The sequence below is a fragment of the Scyliorhinus torazame genome, chromosome 16, assembly GCF_047496885.1.
Source record: "Scyliorhinus torazame isolate Kashiwa2021f chromosome 16, sScyTor2.1, whole genome shotgun sequence".
NCBI lineage: Eukaryota > Metazoa > Chordata > Chondrichthyes > Carcharhiniformes > Scyliorhinidae > Scyliorhinus > Scyliorhinus torazame.
Window position 1 is genome coordinate 153,398,315 of NC_092722.1, and position 17,827 is coordinate 153,416,141.

The following is a 17,827-nucleotide window of genomic DNA, read 5'->3' on the forward strand; positions in this document are numbered from 1 at the left end:
GAGGTATGTCCTGAAACAGGACAAATCAAACCGAGCCAATTACTGCCCATCAGTCTAGTCTTGATAATGAATAAAGTGATGGAAGGAGTCATCAACCGTGCTATCAAAACGGCACTTGCTCAGCTAGAACCTTCTCACTGAAGCTCAGTTTGATTCTGCAAGGGTCACTCAGCTCCTGACCTCATTACAGCCTTGGTTCAAACATGGACAAAGAGCTGAATGCCAGAGGTGAGGAGTGACTGCCCTTGACATCAAGGCAGCATTTGACTGAGTATGGCATCAAGCAGCCCGAGCTAAACGAGTCAATGGGAACCGGGGAATATTCTCCATCGGTTGGAGTCATACCTGGCACAAAGGAAGATGCTTGTGGTGGTTGGAGATCAATCATCTCAGCTCCAGATCATCACTGCAGGATTTCCTCAGGGTAGTTTCCTAGGCCCAACCATCTTCAGCTGCTTCATCAACGAGCACCCTTCCATCATAAGGGCAGAAGTGGGGATGTTTGCAGATGACGGCACAATGTTCAGCACCATTCACGACTCCTCAATCAATAAAGCAGTCTATGTCCAAATGCAGCAAGACCTGGACAATATCCAGGCTTTGGCTGACAAGTGGCAAATAACATTTGTGCCACATAAGTGCCAGGCAACAGCCATCTTGTATAAGAAAGGATCTACCAATCGCGCCTTGACATTCAATGGCATTACCATCACTGAATCCCCCACAATCAACATCTTGCGGTTACCATTGACCAGAAACTGGACTGGACTAGCCATCTAAATAATGTGGCTACCTGAGCAGGTCAAAGGCTAGGAATCCTGCAGTGAGTAACTCCCCTTCGAACTTCCTAAAGCATGTCCACCACAAGTCAGGACACAAGGCACAAGTCAGGAGTATAACTCTCCACCTTCCTGGTTGAGTGCAGATCCAACAACACTCAAGAAGCTCGACACCATCCAGGACAAAGCAGCCCCGTTGATTGCTCCCCCTTCCACAAACATTCAATCCCTCCATCACCGACGAACAGTGGCAGCCGTGTGTACCATCTACAAGATGCACTGCAGGAACTCACCAAGAAACTAACTCAGCTAGGCAGCACCTTCCAAACCCATGACCACTACCATCTAGGACAAGAGCAGCAGATACCTGGGAACCCCACCACCTGGAGGTTCTCACCATCCTGACTTGGAAATATATCACAGTTCCTTTACTGTCGCTGGGTCAAAATCCTGGAACTCCCTCTCTAACAGCACTGGGGGTGCACATACACCTTAGGGACTGCAGCAGTTGAAGAAGGTATCTCACCACCACCTTCTCCAGGGCAACTAGTAATGAACAATAAATGCTCGCCAAGCTGGTGACACCCATATCCTGCAAATTAATTTTAAAAGTAACATTTGAAAAATGGTCTTGTCCCATCTTTCCTCTTTAACTCCATCAACATAACCCTGTATTCCCTTCTTCCTCATATATTTATCCAGTTTCCCCTTAAATGCATCTTTCATAGTCATCTCAGCTACTCCATGTGATAACAATTTTCACATTCTTACCACTCACTGGGTAAAGTAGTTTCTTCTGATTTCCTATTTGATTTCCTGGTGACTATTTTTGTTTGTTTCTAGTTTTTCTCTATTGAAATAGTTTGAGTAAGAGAGCTAGCCTGCTTGAATAGCACCCCATCCAGAACCTTAAACATTCACTCCTTCCATCACCGACACGCAGTGGTACCAGTATGTACCATCTACAAGATGCACTGCAGCAACTCACCAAGCATCTCTCAAATCCATGACCTCTACCACCTAGAAGGACACAGTCAAGGTCAGCAGGTACCTGGAAATGCCACCACCTGAGATTTCCCCTCCAAGCCACTCACCATCCTGACTTGGAAATATATTGTCGTTCCTTCACTATCGCTTGGCCAAAATCCTGGGACTCCCTCCCGAACAGCATTGCAGGTGTCCTTACACCACATGGACTGCAGCGGTTCAAGAAGTCAGCTCACCACCAAGGACAATTAGGGATGGATGACAAATGCACTCTCCTTTGAAGATAGTCTGAGAAAATAGTTAAATGAGTATTAATCCAGAAATCTGTTGAAGTCCAAAGTATTTTTATTAAAACAACTTGCTCCCTGGCTAACTACTCACCCATTCTTGAGGAAAATCCTTGAAAGTATGACAAAGCATATTTGTGCATTGAAGTTGAAAGTTTCCGGAATCTTTTCCTTAAGCACATAGCAACAGGAATAGGTCATTCGGATTTTGAGTCTTGGAAAATGTCTTCTGGAAATCCACATGGATAACATCTAGAGGCACTCTCCACCATGTTAGTGAACTCAAAAAACTCAATTTTCACTCTCTTGTCTTTGATCAACTGATAATTGCTCAAATGTTCAGCCCCTTAAACGTACAAACCAAGGAATGTCCCTTAATAAAAGCAAATTACTGTGGATGCTGGAATCTGAAACCAAAGAGAAAATGCTGGAAAATCTCAGCAGGTCTGGCAGCATCTGTATGGAGAGAAAAGAGCTAGCGTTTCTAGTCTTGATGACCCAAGGGTCATATGGTCTCGAACCTTTAGCCCTTTTCTCTCCCCTACAAGTATTGCCCCTTGTTGCAGTGAGAAGATTATTTGTTTCTTTTCATTTCTTTTATAATGGAGGTTTCTACAAGTGGTGTCACTTTGCATTTCATATATTTCTGCACCTTGGAGACCAGTTTTGCTCTTAGATTGTGTCAATGTTACCTTCCAGTTCGAGACCTTAATCAAAGTTGGAAAGTTGCTCCCTGCATATCATTCTCCAACGATTGAACATTTAGAAGTCCTGTATAAAACTTAGCCAAAATTCTTAGGACTCAAATTCACAGGCAATCACAGTCACTGAATGTTCAAACACTTTGTCCTGCCAATTGAGGATATTTTTGAAAAACACTGCTTTCACCTTTTTAAAGAATTTTAAAGTTTTGAGGCCTTTTAAGAATGATTAATGAGATCTGTTGTATTCTCATGTCTGCAAAACTATCAAATGAACAGTAGGTGGTGGTGTATGCCATACAGACCAGTCACCCAGAACGTCCACCAAAAATATATGTTCGGCCAACTTCTCTGGATTGTTTTTCTTTGTCTCAAGTAACTATGTAGCACTCCCTTTTAAGTTCTGCCCTTTTCCACTTGCAAACATTTGAATTTTGCTCATTAAAACACTGAAATAAAGTGCCAGGTTTTGAGAGTCAAGTGAACCAGATTTGACTCAGCCACAATTTTGGCAATTTTCGATTGTTGAAATGGCAAATATTAAATAAATTCCCAGCTTATTGAATATCTAGTAGGAACTTGAAGGAAGAAACCATTATTACCAACGGAGATCTGATGTGAAAGCCAACAACTTGCATTTTTATCATGCTTCTTTGAGACCTCAAAATGTTTCACAGGGTGGAGGCAACATGCAAAAGAGGGAGCGAAGTGAGGAGAAAGTACAATTTTAAGGATCATTTTGAAGGTGAGAAGGGAGCAAAAAGGCAATGTGCTGAAACAGGGTGTCTTGTGAATGCAGCCCAACGCACCACACAACTTGTCACCCTCCCATTGATCCTGTCTACACCTCCCGCTGTCTCAGGAAGGCAGACAGCATTGTCAGAGACCCCTCACCCCCAGGCTTTGCCCTCTTCCAGACCCTTCCATCAGGCAGAAGATACAGAAGTCTGAAGACCCGCACATCCAGACATAGGAACAGCTTCGTCCCCACAGCTACTAGACTCCTCAATGACCCTCCTCGGACTAATCTATTCCCTGTAAGAACACTATTCACGACGTTCTATGCTGCTCTCCAATTACTATTTGTTGATGTACCATATGTCAATGTACTCTGTCGATTATTCTTTTGTCTACTGTTCCCTTGGCTGCAGAAAAATACTTTTCACTGTACTTCGGTACATTTGACAATAAATATCAATCAATCATTGATGTTAATGAGTGGCAAATGAGAAGTCTGACAGTGGAAGAAATGCAGAGGATGCTCATAAAGAGACAGATGGGAGACAACATGAGATAAGGAGAACATGATTTGAAGGGGAGGGTAAAAAAATCATACAATCTCATAATGGTGAAGGAGGGGCCATTCAGGCCGATCATGGCTGTGCCAGTTCTTGGCTGGGATAGAATTCGAACAGATTAGCAACTCAAGACTGGGCATCCATGAGACACAGTGGGCCATAAGCAGCAGCAGAATTGTATTCAACCATAATCTGCAGCCTCATGGCCTGGCATATTCCCCACTCTACCATTACCACCAAGCCAGGGGTTCAATGAAGAGTGTAGGGGAGCATGCCAGGAGCACCATTAGGCATACCGAACAATGAGGTGTCGACCTGGTGAAGCTACAACTCAAGACTACTTGTTGCCAAACAGCATAAGCAGCAAGTAATAGACAGAGCTAAGGGATTCCACAACGAACGCATCAGATCTAAGCTCTGTAGTTCTGCCACATCCAGCTGAGAATGATGGTGGACAATTAAACAATTCACTGGAAAAGGAGGCACCACAAATATTCCCATCCTCAATGATGGAGGAGCCCAGCACATATGTGTAAAAGACATGGCTGAGGCATTCGCAACAATCTTCAGCCAGACGTGCCGAGTGGATGATCCATCTCGGTCTCCTCCAGAGGTCCCCAGCATCACAGATGTCAGTCTTCAGCCAACACGATTCACTCCACGTGATATCAAGAAACAGCTGAAGGCACTGGACACTGCAAAGGCGATGGGCCCTGACAATATCCTGGCAATAGTACTGAAGACTTGTGCTCCAGAACTTTCCGCATCTACCCGGCAATGCCAGAACTGGCATCTACCCGGCAATGTAGAAATGTAGCCCTAGTTAAACTGGAGTCAATGGAAATCAGGGGGAAAACTCTCCGCTGGTTATGGTCATACCTGGTACAAAGGAAGATGGTTGTGGTGGTTGGAGGTTAATCATCTCAACTCCAAGACATCACTGCAGGAGTTCCTCAGCTGCTTCATCAATGACCTCTGTCCATCATAAGCTTAGAAGTAGGGATGTTTGGGGATTACTGCACAATGTTCAGCACCATTCGTGACTCCTTAGATAATGAAGCAGTCCATGTTCAAATGCAGCAAGACCCGGACAATATCCAGGTTTGGGATGATAAGTGGCAAGTTACATTCGTGCCATACAAGTGTCAGGCAATGACCATTTCCACAAGAGAGGATCTAACCACCGCCCCTTGACAACCATCGCTGAATCCCCCTCAATCAACATCCTGGAGGTTACCATTGATCAGAAACTGAACTGGACTAGCCACGTTAATACTGTGGCTATCAGGGCAGGTCAAAGACTAGGAATCCTACGGTGAGTAACTCACCTCCTGACTCCCCAAAGCCTGTCCATCATCTACAAGGCACAAGTCCAGAGTGTAATGGAATATTCTCCACTTGCCTTGATGGGTGCAGCTCCAACAACACTCATGAAGCTCGACACCATCATACCAGGACAAAGCTTGATTGCTCCTCCTTCCACAACCATTCAAACCCTCCACCACCGACGATCAGTGGCAGCCATGTGTACAATCTATAAGATGCACTGCAGTAACTCACCAAGGTTCCTTAGACCGCACCTTCCAATCCTGTAACCATTACCATCTAGAAGGACAAGAGCAGCAGCCTGGGAACCCCACCACCTGGGGGTTCCCGTCCAAGTCACTCACCGCCCTGACTTGGAAATATATTGCCGCTCCTTCACTGTCGCTGGAGCAACATCCTGGAACTCCCTCCCTAACAGCACAGTGGGTGTTCCTACACTGCAAGGACTGCAGCGGTTCAAGAAGGCAACTCACCACCACCTTCTGAAGGGCAACTGGGGATGGGCAATAAATGCTGGCCTAACTAGTGACGCCCACATCCCCTAAATGAATTTTTTTTTAAATTAGTCCCTCTGTTCTTTCCCTGCAGTACTACAAATTATTCCTTTTCAAGTATATGATCAAATCCCCTTTGTAAGTTATTATTAAATCTGCTTCCATCACCTTTTCAGGAAGTCCAATAGAATATTAAAATAGAGTGGTCTTTCTGCCCCCAGGAAGACCCTCTTGAAAAGGGAGCAACACCCAGGATGGAGAGGAAGTTAAAGAGATTAACTCCAGTGGAACTAATTGACAAAAAGGAATCTGAGTTAATTAGGGTGATTACTGGGGAAAATCTGGCATTGGTTTTGCACAAAGGAGGCCTAGATTTGAGAGGGACTGTAAGTTTATCCGGGGGCAATGTAAGTGCGCACACGTATAGGAGCTCATCTGGGAATTGGACAAGACAGTAAGGTGAGCTTGGAATCATTTGTTGGGGAGGATCAAAAGTATGAGAGGATAATGATTGGGGTAGAGGAGATGCCATATCCCTAGAGGGAATGAAGATTGGCATTGCAGAAGAGCTTACAGCTGGGTTTGGGTCACTTTGCAATCACATTGGAAATGGAAGCCATGGAATTCAAGACATTAAACATAGGTTGCAACATTAACATCAAACAGCAATGTTCAAGGACAGGAGTTGGTCAAAGAAGCAGTGCCCGGAGCAGGAAATAGTTCAGACAAGCAGGAGTCATGATCAGACAGGAAGTCAGAGACTAGTTTGTGGCCTGCATGAAGATCACAGAATAAACTACAAAGGTCAGTAAAATAATCCAGCATAATAATGTGAAGTAGAGAGTATGGGATCTATTACTCTTGATTACTGAATTTAATTTTGTTATGCTTGCTACAAGTCTCAGTGTCACACAGAACAGTGTCATCAAGCTGTATGTAATTAGAGTTTCCTGACTAAGTTTACCATCCACACCTAATATGGCCAGATGCACTGGAATTGATTTCCTTGCATGGCATGTTTCTTGCCCTTCTCAGATTATACTCTGTCTGCAATATATCTATAAATTTGTAATTTTAATTTTGTTTGAAATCCATTTCCACTATGTGCAATTGACAATAGTGAAGTTAATAGCATTAGAAAATCAGAAAAAGCAAGGCTATCTTGAAGAATCCATTGTGGATGTGAAATTTCCTGGTGGTACAATGAGGGTTCTTGAAATGTGCATTTTACTGAATAACCTTTCACCCATATTAATCATGTCATGATTGATGTTCAATAGCCTTTTATATATGAATCACCACACCTCTAATTGCAATTTCCTGGTTTTATTATTTTCAAAAATGTTTGACCTTTCTGTTTTCTAAACATATGAGCCACCTTTATGTTATACCAAAATGACTCGGTAACTTGTTCACAACACAATGTTATTTTTGGCGCCTGCTCGTTATCCTCATTTTCTACTGTGGTAAGAATGACAATTTAGAAGCTGTGATTTGTGAAGTAGTATGTTTTCAATTATTTCTGTATAGTGCTGTAAACAGGCTTACATATGGAAATGAATAGCCCTGGGGTGACGATTGAGGTACAAGGAAATTCTTTCACTTGCTACTGCTGCTTTGTAGTGAAGAGTTCTGTAGCAATGTGCAAGCTGAGTGTACCTTATTTTAGATGGTGCCAAGTAAGCTAAATTCCATCCCGGTTTTCTGATTAACTGTGCTATCTCTACATATTATCCAATCGTGTAATTTTTCTTTGTCCTCCCCATCAAAAAAAACTCATAAACCCATAATATCTACCATCTGCACTCAACTTTGCTGCCCATGGCCCAGAGACTTGGACTGAAAGTCTTTTCAAACCCTTCAAAGGCCCCACTGTTCTCCTTTTTCATTATTTAAAAAAAAAATCTTTATTGTCACAAGTAGGCTTACATTAACACTGCAATGAAGTTACTATGAAAAGCCCCTATTCGCCACATTCCGGCGCCTGTTTGGGTACACTGAAGGAGAATTCAGAATGTCCAAATTACCTAACAGCACGTCTTTCGGGACTTGTGGGAGGACACCGGAGCACCCGGAGGAAACCCACGCAGACACGGGGAGAACGTGCAGACTCCGCACAGTCAACGGCACTTTTCTGTTTTCTTCGGGCCTCAGTGAGGAACTCCCTGTCAAGCCACACTTTAAGTCATTTCACTACTTGAGGATTGGGGCGCCATTTTTAAAGGCAGTCCTGATCTTTCGACCCCTCCCCCCTGCCCCACTTCACCCAACTTACCTCCTCCGGGATCCTCGAGCCCCTCCCCTAACCCCAACTCTTATGGGCAAGCCCCCCCCCCCCCCCCGGGTCTGACCCCTAAGGTGCAACCTGGCACCTGGGCACCTTGGCACTGGGCATCTTAGCAGTGCCCTGCCAGCCTGGCAGTGCCACCCAGACACTCTGGCAGTGCCAGGGTGACACTGGTTACGATGGCAATGCCAAGGTGCCTGGATGGCAGTGCTAAGATGCCCAGGTGCCAGGAGAAGTGTCAGGGTGCCACCCTGCCCAGTGCCTGACTACCTGGGGCCTTAACTTGCCAGTGAGACCCCCAAGATACCACCATGACTGGTTCACATCTTTATGAACTGCTACCAAATGGCGCCAGTTTGAGGCCTCACTGGTGAGACCGGCATATCCGGGCCGTGGGTGAATTGGTCAAGCACAGGTTTAAGGGAGCCTAATAGCTCATTTAAATATGCGCACCTGGATCTCACCCAGTGAGAGAGATCCAGATTGTGGCGTGCTGCGAGATTCCGTTGAATGTCTTGTGACGTTTCAGGTGTTGCGAATCTTGATGCAGGCCTCTCGTGAGATTCAACGGTCTCGTCCTGACACCAAGTTTGCCGCGATGAGGCTGCTGAACCTCTGCCCTCTGAACCTTTCTTTCAAAATCTCTTTACTTTGCTACATCTTTTATAAATCTCAAAACTTTCCTTTGTGCCTTTAATCTGCAACTCCTCAAATTCCTTTACTTCCCTTCTCATCCATTTTTAAAAAATCATTCATGAGCTGTGGGTGTCACTGGCAACGCCATATTTATTGGGTGAGATTTACTGAGCAACCCACCGTGTGTTTCACCATTGGCCGGTGATGGGATTTTCTGGTCCCCGCCGTTGTCAATGGGGTTTTCCGTTGAATGAGCCCCTCGCCGCTGGGAAACCAGCAACGGGAATGCACTCAGCGGGTCTGGAAGACCCAGCTGCGGTGAATAACTGGAAAATCTAGCCCATTGCCAATTCCCAATTACCTTTGAGAAGGTGGCAGTGAGCTGACTTCTTGAACCACAGCAGGTCATGTGGTATAGACACAGTGCTGTTTGGGATAGAGTTCCAGGATTTTGACCCAGCAACAGTGAAGGAACGGTGATGTAGTTCCAAGTCAGGATAGGATGTGGCTTGGAAGGAAATTTGGGGTTGTTTCTGCTCCCTTGTACCTGCTGACCTTGCACTTCGCGGCGGTAGAGTTTATGAAGATTATATCGAAGGAGCCTTGGCGAGTTTCCACAGTGCATCTTGTAGACGGTGCACATTGCAAACGTAGTGTGGTTGTGATGGAGGGCTTGAATATTTAGGGTGGTGGGTGGGGTGCCAATCAAGTTGGCTCATTTGTGCTGGAAGGTCTTGAGTTTCTTCAGTGTTGTTGGAGTGTTCCAGGCAAATGAGGAGTATTCCATCAATTTCCTGATTTGTGCCTTGTGGATGGTGGACAGGATTTCCAGAATCAGGAAGTGAGTTACTCGCTGCAGAATTCCCAGACTTTAACTTGCTCTTGCAGCCACGGTATTTACATGGCTGTCCCATTTCTGATCAATGGTGATGCCCAGGATGTTGATGTGGTGGGGAATTCGGTGATGGAAATGCCATTGAATGTCAAGGGAAGATTTATATTCTCTCTTGTTGGAGATGGTCATTTTATAGATACATAGAATCCCTACAGTGCAGAAGGAGGCCAATCTGCCCATCAAGTCTGCACTAATCCTCTGAAAGAGCACCCTACCTAGGCCCATGCCCCCACCGTATCCCAATAACCCAGTAACCCCACCTAAACCTTTTAGACATTCAGTCATACTCCACCAGAAAATTAGGTTTTATCATAACCCAATCCATCTTTGGATTTTGGGAGGAACCGGAGCACCCAGAGAAAATCTACGCAGACATGGGGAGAATGTACAAGCTCCACATAGACAATCACCCAAGACTATAATTGAACCTGGGTCCCTGGTGATGTGAGGCAGTAGTGCCAACCACTGTGCCACCGCGTCACCTTGGCATTTTTGTGGAGCAATTGTTACTTGCCACTGATCAACCCAAGCCTGAATGTTGTCCAGGTCCTGTGAATGGTGCTGAACATTGTGCAGTTATCAGCCAACACCCCTGATCTTATGATGGAAGGAAGGTCATTGACGATGGAGTTGAAGATGGCTGGGCCCAGAACACTGCCCTGAGGCATTCCTGCAGTAACGTCCTGGGGTTGAGATGATTGGACTCCAATAACCACAACCATCTTCCTCTGGAACAGTTATGACTCCAACCAATGGAGAGATTTCCCTCCTATTCCCATTAACTTCAATTTTATTAGGGTTCCTTGATGTCACATTTGATTAAATGTTGCCTTGATGTCAAAGCGGTCGCTCTCACCTCTTGAGTTCAGGTCTTTTGTCCATGTTTGGATCAAAGCTGTATTGAGGTTAGGAGCTGAGTGGCCCTGATGGAGCCCAAATTGAGCATCAGTGAGTAGATTGGGGGTAAATGCTGTTTTATAGCACTTTTGACAAAACCTCCCATTATGTTTCTGATGATTGAGAGTAGACTGATGGGGTGTGGTGGTCATTGGCAGGTTGGATTTATTCTAGTTTTGTGGACAAGATAAACCTGGGCAATTTTATACATTGTCGGATAGACGCCAGTGTTGGAGTTGCACTGGAACAGCTTGGCTAGTGCTGGAACACAAGTCTTCAGCCAACTGCTCAATCACAGCCTAAATATAGGTTTATGTCACTGGAACTGCAATGAGACTCAGGTTTGTAACTTAAGATGTAGATATCCCTCATATTTCTTCCTTTGTACTGGATGAAGAATGTATAAATACTTCATAACTTGAAGGAGATACAATAATTGAAGGCAGAATGTTTAATGTTTTAGAGAACCCCGGAGTCACACTCCACCAGAAAATTAAGATTTATATCATTTAGGACGGCACGGTGGCGCAGTGGTTAGTGCTGCTGCCTCACGGTGGCGAGGACCCAGGTTCGATCCCAGCCCCAGGTCACCGTTCGTGTGGAGTTTGCACATTCTCCCCACGTCTGCGTGGGTCTCGCCCCACAACCCAAAGATGTGAGGGTAGGTGATTTGGCCACGCTAAATTGTCCCTTGATTGGAAAAATTAAAAAAAAAAGATTTTTGTCATATTAATTGGTGGATTGCATTATTTTAGAACCTATAACTAACATAGAATTTGCAATATTTTCATCCGAAAAATGATACACAACTTTATTGAAAGCAACTCTATTTGGAGTCTGGTAGTTAACTATTTTTCATTGTGGAATTAGGCAAGTAGAGTTTATGCAGATAAGGTGAGTGTTGGGCTTCACATTAGGCAGCATATATTTCTAATGCTTGAAGGAAAATGTTTTAATTAATACATGCATTTACTTGCCAAAGAGTAAATTTAAACCTTATCTTATTAAGCAGTTAAGGATCCAGGAAGCAAAATTTAGAGGTTCTTTCAAATGACTGCCCTTCCCCACTCCTCCTTTGACAGCAACTAATGGTGTATGGTGCATCTGTTAATGGTGGTAAAGGTCACTCTGCTTTTCACCAGGATTGCCATTACGATTAGCAGTGCTTAGAACTAACTGGTTCAGCACTTTCCCTCCGCTTTCAACCCATTTATTCAAGAAATAACTCTCGGATAGTGCGAAGTTCTAATTGATTTTACTCTCTGGGAGCAGCTCAAATTGCCTCAGTTATAACTCACTCAGTAATCCATAAGCTCAAAGTAAATGGTGTCTCTTTGTCACAATTAGCAGTTGAGCAAGAAATCAAAGCATTTAATCTTGAATTGCCGGTACACTTTAATTAAATCTTCCACCACTCTTCACGGTAGCTCAGATAGTGTAGACTCAATGAATTATCTCTTATCATTGAAGATTCAGGCATTGCTGCCAAATTCTAACTGAACATAAAAAGTCTAAAACAAGAAACTTGTTCTGAGATATTGCCTGGGTAATGCAAAATGCGAGAATGTTCCTCAGGCTCAGCTTCACCATTCCTCATCATAATAATGGGTTGGATTCTCCGGTCCCCCAGCCATGTGTTTCTCAGCAGCACGCCATTCTCTGGTGGCGGGATTCTCCCTTCCCGCCACTTGTCAATGGGATTTCCCATTTAAGCCACCCATGCCGCCGGGAAATCCATGGGTGGGGGTGCGCTGTCGGAAGGAAAAGAGAATCCCAATGGCCGGAGAATTACAGCCATTACATTTAACAGCTGAAAGAAAATAAGCTCACAATGCAAAATTCCACTATTAATTTTCCATCCCTTCATTTTGATGGTTAGAAATTGAGCTTGCACCTGATATTGAATAATTCTTTCTTTCAGCAGACAAGGTTATCCATCAGGAAAGCACACTTGTCATATTAGCTTTTTAAAAAGGAGGTGGGTGTGGGGGTGTTGTGGTGGTGGTGGTGGGGGGGGGGGGGGGGACAACATTTCCTAATCGTCCATAAATGGACAGACATTAAGAGGAATTAGGCCAGATTTCTCAGCCAGTGAAGACGTTCCTTACATTTGCTCACGGACTTGCTGTGGGCTTTTGCACTGCAAGGTCTGTCAGCCAATTAGACACAAAACAGCGCCCTCTGCAGCTCATCCTGACTGAACAATTATGTCTCTCCATATTAGATTAATCAGATTAATGAAGTATGATAAGTCCGAGCCCAGCGGCAATTAGTTGAATAGTGAATTCAGTGGGAAGAATTTTACATCCCCTGCTGGCATATTTGAAGGTGGGGAGGCACGTAAAATAAAATGGGTGGCCAGCCCACCTCCTTCCCACCGCCTTCCCATATTACACGTCGAGCTGTCTGTCCACCATTAGGACTATTAGAGGACACTTAACTGCAACTGAAGGGGCTCGCTGAAGTCTCCAATCCCTGCCCACCCAAAATGCCTTCAAGTCAAGGGACGACATCTTCCTCCCTGGGGACTGCTTGTAGTCCTAGCAATGGCCACACTGTCTTCTGGCACTGCTGGGACTACAGAGCTGCTGGTCAATCAGATTGTCTAACAGCTCTCACGGGCAGAACTTCTGTGCCTGAGGAGCATAAATTCCACTCTTGAGTAATTACAACTTCTACCAGAGTATTGTCTCTATACGGCAGCTGGATTTAAAACTGGCAAGGCACTGACGGATTTTTAAGCTCGTGTGGCGGGCAATCTGTCCCCTGTAAAATCCACCCATCTGTCTAATCCGGTACAGAAAATAAAATAAAGACAAGGAATGAAAATGTAGGTTAAGAGAGGGAGTTAAAATTTCAAACAAAAGAACTTCTTTAAAATCTCCAACAATAATTAAAATCTGAAGGGGCAGCATGGTGGTGCATTGGTTAGCACCGTGGCCTCACGCGCCGAGGTCCCAGGTTTGATCCTAGCTCTGGGTCACTGTCCCTGTGGAATTTGCATATTCTCCCATGTTTGCGTGGGTTTCGCCCCCACAACCCAAATGATGTGCAGGGTAGGTCAATTGGCCACGCTAAATTGCCCCTTAATTGGAAATAATGAATTGGGTACTCTAAATTTATTTTTTAAAAATTAAAAACAAATTGAAATCTGAAGGAATGAGCCTCCACACTTATAAAAACAAATTTCAATGCCAAAGTGCTTGGTTGGAAATAATTAAGACACTGTTGGGGAGGTTTTAAACTTATGTGGCAGGGGGATGGGAACCAGATTAGGAAGTCAGAGGTCAGTAAAGAGGCAGCAACTAAAGCCAGTAAGGCACTAGATAATAAACTCAATGTGACTAAGGGGAAGAGTAGACAGGGAAGAGATGATGAACGCAAAGGGACAGGTGGTATGAGGTGCATTTGTTTCAATGCGAGAAGTGTAGCAAGTAAGGCAGATGAACTTAGGGCTTGGATTAGTACCTGGGAATATGATATTATTGGCATTATGGAGACTTGGTTGAGGGAAGGGCAAGACTGGCAACTAAATATCCCAGAGTATAGATGCTTCAGGAGGGATAGAGAGGGAGGTAAAAGGGGTGGAGGAGTTGCATTACTGGTCAGAGATGATATCACAGCTATGATTAAGGAGGGCATGATGGAGGATTCGAGCACTGAGGCAATATGGGTAAAGCTAAGAAATAGGAAGGGTGCACTAACATTGTTGGGACTTTACTACAGGCCTCCCAAAAGCGAGCGTGAAGTAGAGCTACAAATATGTAGACAGATTATAGAAAAATGTAGGAGCAATAGGATGGTCGTGATGGGAGATTTTAACTTCCCCAACATTGAATGGGACTCATGTCGTGTTGGAGGCGTAGATGGAGCAGAATCTGTAAGGAGCATCCAGGAGAGTTTTTTTAGAGCAGTATGTAAATAGTCCAACTCGGGAAGGGGCAATGCTGGACCTGGTATTGGGGAATGATCCCGGCCAGGTGGTTAATGTTTCAGTCGGTGATTACTTTGGGAACAGCGATCACAATTCCTTAAGTTTTAGAATACTCATGGACAAAGGCGAGAGTGGTCCTAAAGAAAGAGTGCTAAATTGGGGAAAGGCCAAGTATAACAAAATTCGGCAGAAGCTCGGGAATGTGGATTGGGAGCAGCTCTTTAAGGGTAAATCCACATTTGAAATGTGGGAGTCTTTTAATGAAAGGTTGATTAGAGTGCAGGACAGACATGTCCCTGTGAAAACGAGGGATAGAAATAGCAAGATTAAGGAACCATGGATGACGGGTAGAATTGTGAGACTAGCTAAGATGAAAAAGGAAGCATACATAAGATCTAGGCGACTTAAATCTGATGAAGCTTTGGAGGAATATCGGGAAAGTAGGACAAATCTCAAACGCGCAATAAAGAGGGCTAAAAGGGGTCATGAAATATCTTTGGCTAACAGGGTTAAGGAAAATCCCAAAGCCTTTTATTCGTATATAAGGAGCAAGAGGGTAACTAGAGAAAGGATTGGCCCACTCAAAGACAAAAGAGGGAATTTATGCGTGGAGTCAGAGGAAATGGGTGAGATTCTTAATGAGTACTTTGCATCGGTATTCACCAAGGAGAGGGACATGACGGATGTTGAGGCTAAGGATGGATGTTTAAATACTCTAGGTCAAGTCGGCATAAGGAAGGGGGAAGTTTTAGGTATTCTAAAAGGCATTGAGGTGGACAAGTCCCCAGGTCCGTATGGTATCTATCCCAGGTTGCTGAGGGAAGCGAGGGAAGAAATAGCTGGGGCCTTAACAGATATCTTTGCAGCATCCTTGAGCATGGGTGAGGTCCCGGAGGACTGGAGAATTGCTAATGTTGTCCCTTTGTTTAAGAAGGGTAGCAGGGATAATCCAGGGAATTATAGACCTGTGAGCTTGACGTCAGTGGTAGGCAAACTGTTGGAGAAGATACTGAGGGATAGGATCTATTCACATTTGGAAGAAAATAGACTTATCAGTGATAAGCAGCATGATTTTGTGCAAGGAAGGTCATGTCTTACAAACCTAATAGAATTCTTTGAGGAAGTGATAGCGTTAATTGATGAGGGAAGGGCTGTAGATGTCATATACATGGACTTCAGTAAGGCGTTTGATAAAGTTTCCCATGGCAGGTTGATGGAAAAAGTGAAGTTGTATGGGGTTCAGGGTGCGCTAGCTAGATGGATAAAGAACTGGCTGGGCAACAGGAGACAGAGAGTAGTGGTGGAAGGGAGTGTCTCAGAATGGAGAAAGGTGACTAGTGGTGTTCCACAGGGATCCGTGCTCAGACCACTATTGTTTGTGATATACATAAATGATCTGGAAGAAGGTATAGGTGGTCTGATTAGCAAGTTTGCAGATGATACTTAGATTGGTGAAGTTGCAGATAGCGAGGAGGGCTGTCAGAGAATACAGCAAAATATAAATACATTGGAGAGTTGGGCAGAGAAATGGCAGATGGAGTTCAATCCCGGCAAATGCGAGGTGATGCATTTGGGAAGATCTAATTCAAGAGTGGACTATACTGTCAATGGAAGAGTCCTGGGGAAAATTGATGTACAGAGAGGTCTGGGAGTTCAGGTCCATTGTACCCTGAAGGTGACAACGCAGGTTGATAGAGTGGTCAAGAAGGCATACAGCATGCTTGCCTTCATCGGACGGGGTATTGAGTACAAGAGTCGGCAGGTCATGTTACAGTTGTATAGGACTTTGGTTAGGCCACATTTGGAATACTGCGTGCAGTTCTGGTCACCACATTACCAGAAGGATGTGGATGCTTTAGAGAGGGTGCAGAGGAGGTTCACCAGGATGTTGCCTGGTGCTAGCTATGAAGAAAGGTTGAGTAGATTAGGATTGTTTTCGTTGGAAAGACGGAGGTTGAGGGGGGACCTGATTGAGGTCTACAAAATTATGAGAGGTATGGACAGGGTGGATAGCAACAAGCTTTTTCCAAGAGTGGTGGTGTCAATTACAAGGGGTCACGATTTCAAGGTGAGAGGGGGAAAGTTTAAGGGAGATGTGCGTGGAAAGTTTTTTTACGCAGAGGGTGGTGGGTGCCTGGAACGCATTGCCAGCGGTGGTGGTAGAAGCAGGCACAATAGCATCATTTAAGATGCATCTAGACAGATATATGAACGGGCGTGGAACAGAGGGAAGTAGATCCTTGGAATATAGGTGAATAAAGGATCTGGATCGGCGCAGGCTGGGAGGGCCGAAGGGCCTGTTCCTGTGCTGTAATTTTCTTTGTTCTTTGTACATCGTGCCATTAAAAATGGTACGTACATAGAAATGAATCTGTCCTAACCTTTTAGAGTGGGTTTAGTCCATGTCTATGAGGCAAGTAGAACACTGCAATTCAATGTATTTGAATAGGAAATCAAATTGCGAGATGCCATTTGTAGAAGGCTTCTGGAGGAGGAAGGCATCCCCAGTAGCAGCTTCTGGATTTTCTTGAAATGAATGAAATGAAATGAATGAAAATCGCTTATTGTCACAAGTAGCCTTCAAATGAAGTTACTGTGAAAAGCCCCTAGTCGCCACATTCCGGCACCTGTTACGGGAATCGAACCGTGCTGCTGGCCTGCCTTGGTCTGCTTTCAAAGCCAGCGATTTAGCCCTGAGCTAAACAACCCCTTGAATAGTTATTATTACGATCCCAGACCAGTCCAGTGGCTTGGAAACTGGACTGAAACCCCAATGTTTTAGTTTATATGTAAGACTGTACAAAAAGAATGATTCGCTCCAGGAGTGATTGCATGAAGAAATAGGGCTTTGGTATTTTTAAAACAAAACTTTATTGTGATTATAATATTAAACTCTTTAACTTCACACACACAAAAGTAACAGCTTACACTTACCCCTTAAACACTACTACTCAATTTCCCATTAAACAACAAGAAAAGAACCATAGAGCTCTCAATCTATCTTACTGTGGCAGAATTGTGGACTCAATGTCAGGCAGATCAGAATTCAACTCCTCTCTCCAAAGTCTCTCCACAAATCTCTGCTTCTCTAAAGCTTTTCAAAGCATCTCTCTGCTCTCCCCAGCAATAATCTCATGTCCCCAAGCTAAAAAACAAATGATCACTACAGGCTTCAAAGCACATTAGCTCACCAGGGACCTTCCCAATAAAATCATAGTTCTTTAGGCCAGACTGTAAAACATATTCCTTTGTCAATTTCACTTTCTGGCTGCTAAAAGCGCCCAAGCCCTGCAAGAGCAGAATTAT